The sequence below is a fragment of the Tachyglossus aculeatus genome, chromosome 9 (genome assembly GCF_015852505.1).
Source record: "Tachyglossus aculeatus isolate mTacAcu1 chromosome 9, mTacAcu1.pri, whole genome shotgun sequence".
In the NCBI taxonomy this organism is placed as follows: Eukaryota; Metazoa; Chordata; class Mammalia; order Monotremata; family Tachyglossidae; genus Tachyglossus; species Tachyglossus aculeatus.
In genome coordinates, this window is record NC_052074.1 from 66113253 (window position 1) to 66122831 (window position 9579).

General features: G+C 45.3%; 1 non-coding gene across 1 annotated transcript; it reads right to left on the minus strand.

Moving 5' to 3' along the window:
* Nucleotides 1–8266: 8266 nt before the first annotated feature.
* Nucleotides 8267–8404, minus strand: LOC119932658. The gene has a single exon (XR_005452402.1). It is a non-coding gene; the product is annotated as a small nucleolar RNA SNORA7 (small nucleolar RNA).
* Nucleotides 8405–9579: the final 1175 nt, after the last annotated feature.

Below are 9579 nucleotides of genomic sequence, written 5' to 3' on the forward strand. Positions count from 1 at the left end.
CCCGAGTCCGGATCTTCCCATTCAAAGGCAAATAGGTCTCTGCTGTCCGGGTCCAGTGGACATACCCTAAACGTGTCTTTCAAATCGATAACACTAAACCATTTACTCTCTGCTGGGATCTTTCCCAGAATGCTATCGGGGTCCTGATGGTATCAGGATGGTATTAACTTCCCGGAGGTCCTGGACCAATCGATAAGTTCCATCCCCTTTCTTGATCGGGAGTAAGGGGGAAATTATAAGGAGACTCACAAGGTTCCAGTAGCTTGTCTTCTAATAAGCCTTGGATCACGGGTTTTAGGCCCTGCCTTCCTTCAAGTGAGATGGGGTATTGTTTTACACTCACCAGAGTCCCCGGTTCCCGTAGCTTAATCTTCAAGGGGGGGATATTCAATTTTCCCCGATTTTGAGGTCCCGCCCAGACCCTTGGATCAATTCGATTCTTATCTTCCTCTCATAATAATAATACCCTTTGCGGAACAATCTGGGACCCCATCGGGATGAGCCGGATAGAAATCCGGATGATCAAATCCTTTCCCAACAAGTTTACCCCGGCTTCGGGTATGATCAGGAATTTTCCCGAGAAGTGTGACCCTAGGTATTCTAGTTCTAAGATCTCTGTAACAGGGACCGGGAAGTTCACCCCCTTCACCCCCGAGATCCTAATGGTTTCCCTCCTGATTCTGGCCCCGATTGGCAGTTTGGTTAGAGACGATCGGGTAGCGCCTGTGTCTATCAAAAAGGTATAATCTTATTTTTCTCTGCCCACCCTCAAATTTGTCAAGGGCTCAGGGTGGGCTTGTTCTACGGGCTCCTGATCTCCCCAGTCTTCCTCCTCCACGAAGGAATTACTAAAATTATCTCCTGTCCCTTCTCTTTCTTCTTCACACACACTCTAACCTTCATACACATACAATTTCCTTCAGAGGCAATCTCTCCACCCCTCATTCCCCCGTTATGGGACACCTGCTTCGCAGGGTGTAGATGCCTGAGCAGACAAATTCTTTCAACTGCCATTACTTCATCTTCCCTTTTCTTTCTTCCCTTTTCCTTCATGTCCATGGAATTTTTTTCTTTTTCCCGCTGAGGACACTCTCATTTCATATGTCCCTGCTGGCCGCAGGCGTAACAAGCCATAATTGACTTTGCCGCCATCCGCACGATTTGTATCATAATCTTTCTTTGCTTTTCCTGTTGTTTTGGAGTCTGCAACATCACTTTGGCTTGCCGGTTTTTCTCTTTCTTCCCCCCTCTATCTTTCTTCTCATCTATTTCCTTCACCACAAATTTAATTTCCTCCACCACAGCTTTACCCACCGACGGCCGCCAGACTGCAGCATGAACACATTCCCCATCATTCCGGGGTTCCCTCATAATTACATAGATGTTCAATTCTTGGCAAACCCAGTCCTCGGAGGATCTGTACTTTGGCCAGAAGACGTTTCCTCCGAAGTGGGCGCCAGCCCAAGTTAGGCAGTAATATTTATTTAATAATAATTTTTATAATTAATTGCTTCTATTTTCTCTTATACTTTGGAAGTTCATTGGACTGCCTTCCGGAACTTCCGGGAGGGACTTCCCACCACTCGGTTTTGACTGAGATTTTTCCCTTTTCCCACCTTCGTTTCCTCGAGTCAAACAGACACACCCGTCACTTTCTAATATCTAGAGAACGTTAACCGTGCACAGACCACGGTACCAAGCGCTTACGAAAACACGTTACAGTGATAAACAGATAAACACTGACCTCCCCCGTCCACAACAGGTTTACGACTTAGACTGGGGGGGGGGGGACAAATATCAATAGAATGCATTCTATAATTTTTCCATATTTTGGAGGTTCATCCCAATACTCGAATCTAGGTACCTTTAATGGGGCCTATGCCACTCGACTCTCTCTCGGGCTGGGGCTCTTTTCTCTCCTGTGCTCTTGCCTGGAGCCGTCGCACAAACAGACTCAATCAGAACCGCCCCGGGTGGAGAAGTCTCTTTTCTCTCCTGTGCTCTTGGCCGGAGTCCAACTCCGCAGTCTCAACAGAACCGCCTCTCCACCCTGCCCGGTCACCCAGATCCCATCTGGGTCTGTGCACAGACTTACGTGACCAATCGTTCCCGCGAGTGACCTTGGTCGTGCCCCCGTTGGCTGTTTCTGATCCCGGCTCTGGTCTCTCCTTGGGTCTTTTCTGGTCAGAGGAGAGCTCTTCCCAGGCCAGACCGAGGACCACTGAAAATTTCAGCGGGATGTCCTGCCAGTCAGCCCAAGCCAAGGGCGGCTTTCCCCATTCGGAGAGGATCCCGGACGAGCCCCCATACTGTGTGGGATAGTGGCTCGCTCTACCCACCAAATCAGAGTCCGAGTCAGGATCAAAAAAAGTCTTTATTCTTTCTCATGAGAAAGGGCACCACCCCCGTCGCTCAAACAGCATCAGCCAGGGAGTGCGCTTTTTGATTGTGCGAATCCGATCTTTAAAGTCCTAATGCATCCTCTTCCTCCCAACGACTAGCCCCTTTCTCCATTGGCTGGATACTTGGGGCGTACAATTTAATCGCGGCAGCTAGCACCCAATACGCGCTCGCGTATAAGGCTGACAGTGGCCTTGCGATTTAAGCTGCATCCTGTTTTTTTGTTAGCTGGATCCTGTTTTTCGGTAAGCAGGTTCTGCAATGTGGCTGTTTTATCTCCTTCTGGTTCACCGTATCTGGTGTAACCCAGCCTGGCCCGGGGAGATAGCCTCTGCCTTCCCTCCTGGGGTCTCATGAGGGAACTTCACTGGGTTCCATCCCTCACACTCAATCAATCAATCAATCAATCGTATTTATTGAGTGCTTACTATGTGCAGAGCACTGTACTAAGCGCTTGGGAAGTACAAATTGGCAACACATAGAGACAGTCCCTACCCAACAGTGGGCTCACAGTCTAAAAGGGGGAGACAGAGAACAGAACCAAACATACCAACAAAATAAAATAAATAGGATAGATATGTACAAGTAAAATAAATAAATAAATAAATAAATAGAGTAATAAATATGTACAACCATATATACATATATACAGGTGCTGTGGGGAAGGGAAGGAGGTAAGATGGGGGGATGGAGAGGGGGACGAGGGGGAGAGGAAGGAAGGAGCTCGGTCTGGGAAGGCCTCCTGGAGGAGGTGAGCTCTCAGCAGGGCCTTGAAGGGAGGAAGAGAGGTGGCTTGGCGGATGGGCAGAGGGAGGGCATTCCAGGCCCGGGGAATGACGTGGGCCGGGGGTCGACGGCGTGACAGACGAGAACGAGGTACGGTGAGGAGATTAGCGGTGGAGGAGCAGAGGTTGCGGGCTGGGCAGTAGAAGGAGAGAAGGGAGGTGAGGTAGGAGGGGGCGAGGTGATGGAGAGCCTTGAAGCCCAGGGTGAGGAGTTTCTGCCTGATGCGCAGATTGATTGGTAGCCACTGGAGATTTTTGAGGAGGGGAGTAATATGCCCAGAGCGTTTCTGGACAAAGATAATCCGGGCAGCAGCATGAAGTATGGATTGAAGTGGAGAGAGACACGAGGATGGGAGATCAGAGAGAAGGCTGGTGCAGTAGTCCAGACGGGGTAGGATGAGAGCTTGAATGAGTAGGGTAGCAGTTTGGATGGAGAGGAAAGGGCGGATCTTGGCAATGTTGCGGAGCTGAGACCGGCAGGTTTTGGTGACGGCTTGGATGTGAGGGGTGAATGAGAGAGTGGAGTCGAGGATGACACCAAGGTTGCGGGCTTGTGAGATGGGAAGGATGGTAGTGCTGTCAACAGAGATGGGAAAGTCAGGGAGAGGACAAGGTTTGGACAAGGGACAAGGGACAAGGGACAAGGGACAAGGGACAAGGTCCCTTCAAAGCCCTACTGAGAGCTCACCTCCTCCAGGAGGCCTTCCCAGTCTGATACCCCTTTTCCTCTGCTCATCTTCCCCTCCCCATTGCCCCTACTCCCTCCCTCTGCTCTAGCCCTCTCCCTGCCCCACAGCACATGTGTATATATGTACATGTTTATTATTTAATTATTCTATTCATTTTATTAATGATGTGCATTTATCTGTAATAATAGTAATGATGGCATTTGTTAAGTGCTTATTATGTGCAAAGCACTGTTCTAAGCACTGGGGGATACAGGTTGAAGAGGTCCTCCCACGTGGGGCTCACAGTCCTAATCCCCATTTTACAGATGAGGTAACTGAGGCACAGAGAAGTGAAGTGGCTTCCCAAGGTCACACAGCTGACAAGTGGTAGAGCTGTGATTCGAACACATAACCTCTGACTCCCAAGCCCATGCTCTTTCCACTGAGCCATTTCTATTCATTTTTACTGATGCTATTGTTTTATTTCGTTACCTGCCTCCCCACTTCTAGATTGTGAGCCCATTGTTGAGTAGGGATCGTCTCTATCTGTTGCCTGAATTGTACTTTCCAAGCACTTAGTACAGTGCTCTGCACATATTAAGTGCTCAATAAATATGATTGAATGAATGAATGCCACTGAAGGAAAGGAAATTCGCCTTGAAAATGGAGGTCCCTTCAGGACAGAGGTCTGGGGTTCACACTTTATAATAATAATAATAATAATGCTGGCATTTATTAAGTGCTTACTATGTGCAAAGCACTGTTCTAAGCTCTGGGGAGGTTACAAGGTGATCAGGTTGTCCCACAGGTGGCTCACAGTCAATCCCCATTTTACAGATGAGGTAACTGAGGCACAGAGAAGTTAAGTGACTTGCCCAAAGTCACACAGCTGACAGTTGGCAGAGACGGGATTTGAACCCATGACCTCTGACTCCAAAGCCCATGCTCTTTCCACTGAGCCACGCTGCCTTCCAACTTCTCACCCACCAACTCTTGTCTTTCTTGTTTTCTTTATGTTAATGGTCAGAGTTAAGGCCTCCTGTATCCTGGGCAACTGCAGTTAATTTGCCGCTTCACATTAAAAATTTGATTCTAATCACAGATTGTGGCAATGTATCCAGCACCAAATAACCTATAGTTATCAAGTGGGTAGATGTATTTACTGATTCTTATCTATTGAGAATAGATAAAGTCATATCTTACTGCTATTTTCTCCTTATGGCTCTAGGCAACCCCGGGCCTCATTCTCTTATCTTCTATTTGAACAGTTACTCCTTAAGCATTTAGAGATAACCACATTTTCCATTCATGGTTTACTTGGTGCATTCTCCCTCTAGTTGTTAGCAAATTCCAAAGAACATGAAAATACAATGTTATTCTTGGGTCTGAACAATCTTTCATCCCAGCCAGTGTTCTGCACACAGTAAGCACTCACTAAATACGATTGAATGAATGAATAAATGAATTCATTGTGGCCCGCCACAAAGAGCCCAAACCCGGGGGTCAGAAGACTCAGATTCTAGTCCTGGCTTGCATATTTGCCATCTGTGAGACCTTGGACGTCGTGTATTTCATTTGTGCCTCAGTTTTCTCATCTGCAAAATGGGGGTGAAATACCTCTTCTCCAACCTTTTTAATAATAATAATAATGGTGGCACTTGTTAGTTGCTGTTCTAAGCACTGGGGGGATACAAGGTGATCAGGTTGTACCACATGAGGCTCACAGTCTTAATTCCCATTTTACAGATGAGGGAACTGAGGCTCAGAGAAGTGAAGTAACTTGCCCAACGTTACACAGCAGACACGTGGCAGAGCCAGGATTAGAACCTATGACCTCTGACTCCCAAGCCCGGGCTCTTTCCATTGAGTCACGCTGCTTCTCTTCTGCTTCTGCTTCTTTGCTGCTTTTAGACTGAGTCTCCTTTGAACCAGGGACCACATCTGATCTCATTATTGTGTATCTGTTCCACTGCTTAGGACATAGTAAGCACATAATAAATGTCATTATTATTACTCTTCATTATTATTAATTTTTCCAGGTACAGCTAAAAATAATAATGCATTAAAAATCTCTTCCAAATAGTATGAATGTAAAGATGTCTTTTACTGTGCTGTTACCTCCAGGGCATGAAGTCATTCTTTTATTAAGCATGTATCATGTGCCAATCAATTAGTAATATTTATTGGGTGACAATTTTGGGCCAAAATCTATACTAATCTCTTGGGAGAATACAGTAGAGTTAGTATACATGATCCCTGCTTTTTGACACACTGGTCACTGAAAACTGCATTTTAAGTTAAAATGCTTTTTTTTAAATGTAATTTGTTAAGTTCTTACTAAATGTCAGGTACTCTTCTATGCACTGAAGTAGGTTCAAGCTCATCAGGTTGGACACAGTCCCTGTCTCATATGGGACTCCCAGCCTTACAGATGTTGTAACTGAGGCCCAGAGAAGTGAATTGATTTGCCCAAGAACACACAAAAGACAAGAAGTGGAGCTAGGATTAGAACCCAAGTCCTTCTGTCTCCTCCTCTGTGCTCTATCCAGTATGAGATACTGCTTTCTATTTTCTCATAAGAAGAGAAGCAGCATGGTTTAGTGACAAGGTCGTGGTCCTGGGAATCATTTGTTCACTCATTCAATCGTATTTATTGAATGCTTACTGTGTGCAGAGCACTGTACTATGCACTTGGGAAATACAAATATGCAACATATGAAGACGGTCCCTACTCAACAACGGGCTCAGAGTACCTAGGTTCTAATCCTTGCTTTGCCAATTGCCTGCTGTGTGTCACTGGGCAAGTCACTTCACTTCTCTATGCCTCAGTTCCTTCAACTTTAAAATGGGGATTAAATACCTGTTCATTTCCCCTCATACTAAGACTGTGAGCTCCATGTGTGGCAGGGATTAGGTCCAACCTTATTAACATGATTCTACCCCAGCACGTGGCTCAGTGGAAAGAGCACGGGCTTTGGAGTCAGAGGTCATAGGTTCAAATCCCAACTCGACCAATTGTCAGCTGTGTGACTTTGGGCAAGTCACTTAATCTGGGCCTCAGTTACCTCATCTGTAAAATGGGGATTAAGACTGTGAGCCCCCCGTGGGACAACCTGATCACCCTGTAACCTCCCCAGCACTTAGAACAGTGTTTTGCACATAATAAGCACTTAATAAATGCAATTATTATTATTATTTGACACATAGTAAGCTCTAACCAATCACCCTGCCTCTGGCCAGGTTTGCACTTCAATCATTTCCCCAAAGAGGATTATTTCCTTTTTTTTCCCTCCACATAAGGGTATGCCAATCTTCCACAAAACCCTTTTCAAAACACTGCCTGTAAATGCGTGCTAGTGTGCAGGCAATTACTTCACAGCAGACTAAGTTCATTTCCCCTAACCTCATCTTTAATGAAAATAAAGAGCAGTCAGTCAGTCAATAGTATTTAGTGAGTGCTTATTATGTGCAGAACACTGTACCAACGGTTTGGGAGAATACAATATAACAATAACAAGAAGACATTCCCTGCCCATAATGAGCTTACAGTCTAGAGTGGGAGACAGACATTAACACAAATAAGTAAATAACAGGCATTTTATATATATATATATATATATGCATATATATATATATTCTATATATATATATTGTGGGGCTGGGATGGGGATGAATAAAGGGAGCAAGTAAGGGAGATGCAGACGGGAATGGGAGAAGAGAAAAGGAGGGCTTAGTCAGGGAAGGTCCCTTGGAGGAGATGTGCCTTCAATAAGGTTTTGAAGGCAGGGAGAGTAACTGTCTGGTGGATCTGAGGAGGGAGGGCATTCCAGGCCAGAGGCAGGACGTGGGCCAGAGGTCGGTGGTGAGATAGATGACATGATGATATCAAGGTACAGTGAGAAGGTTATCATTAGAAAAATAATGTGTATGAGCTGGGTGATAGGAGAGTAGCAAGATATGGTAGGAGGGGGCAAGGTTTATTTGGCATTTTTTAATCTGCAATTTTCTCAAGCATTTATGCTTTGCAACGTCTATAAGTTTCCTCTAGCATCTAGAACATTGCGGTAAATTAGACAAAAATAATAATGGCATTCATTAAGTGCTTACTAGGTGCTGGAGTCATAGGTTCACCAAATCAGACACAACCACTATTCCACATAACATGCACAATCCATTTTATTCTCAATTTCCTGTCTTATGCTGTCAAGTCATCTCCGACCCATAGTGAGGCCATGGACACGTCTCTCCCAAAATGCCCCACCTCCATCTGCCATGGTTCCAGTAGTGGATCCATAGAGTTTTCTTGGTAAAAAAACAGAAGTGATTTACCATGTCCTCCTTCCACACAGTAAACCTGAGTCTCCACCCTCGGCTCTCTCCCATGCTGCTGCTGACCAGCACAGATGAGCTCTGACTTGTAGTAGATTGCCTTCCACTTGCTAGCCACTAGCCAAGCAAGCAATGGAATGGATATGCCTCTGCTTGACTCTCCCTCCCTTAGTCGAGACTGGTAGAGTACTGGAAACTCTCCAGGTGCGACATTGAGAGGGGTATTACTGATGGGAAAGTTGAAACCCAGAGAGGACAGCGACTTGGTCTAAGTCTCGCAGCAGACTAGTATCAGCTAGGATTAGAACCAGGGTCATCTTCCTCTGGTCTTGTGCTACAAATTATGATGATGGTATTTATTATGGACTACTATGTACTGTGCTAAGCACTGGGATACATTCAACTTAATAGTACTGGACACAGTCACTGTCCTGCATAGGGCTCACACTCTGAGAAGAAAGATAGAGTGCAGGAATTTTAGCCTCATTTTAAAGATGAGGAAAAGTAAGGCAGAGAGAAAATAGCTGGCAGAGCAGAGCAGGATCTAGAACTTGTTTTTCTATACTTTTTAATGGTATTTGTTAAGCACTTCAAATGTGCCAGGCACTGTTCTAAGCGCTGGGGTAGATACAAGCTAATCAGGTTGGACATATTCCATGTCCCAATTGGGGCTCACAGTCTTAATCCCCCTTTTACAGATGAAGTAACTGAGCCCCAGAGAAGTTAAGTGACTTGCCAAATGTCACACAGCAGAAAAGTGGTGGAGCTGGAATTGGAATCCAGCTCCTTCTGGTTCCCTGGCCCAAGCCTGTCTACTTGTTTTGTTTTGTTGTCCGTCTACCCGCTTCTAGACTGTGAGCCCGTTGTTGGGTAGAGATTATCTGTATCTGTTGCCTAATTGTACTTTCCAAGCGCTTGTACAGTGCTGTGCACACAGTAAGTGCTCAATAAACACAACTGAATGAATCAATGAATGATCTATCCACTAGGCCACGCTGCTTCTCCTGCCAGTTATGTGCTCTTTCTATTAGGACATAAATCAATCATTCAATGACATTTATTGAGGTCTTACTATGTGCAGATGATGATATGATGATGGTGGTATTTCTTAAGCGCTTACTATGTGTCAAGCACTGTTCTAAGCAACACATCAAATGCTTGGGAGAGTACGAGACACTAGAGATGGTAAACACACTAGGTCATAGTGCTGAGGTGCATCGTAAAAGACATTTTGGAGGTGCAGAATGAAGGAATGACACATTTCTTGCTCACAATTACTTTACATTCTACTGATGCTATGCAATATCTATTAATCCCTTTAATCTATTTGAAAATCATCCTTAATCCACTCCCTCAGCTTTTTCTGTGGTAGTTAGTACCAGTGAGAACCCAGGACT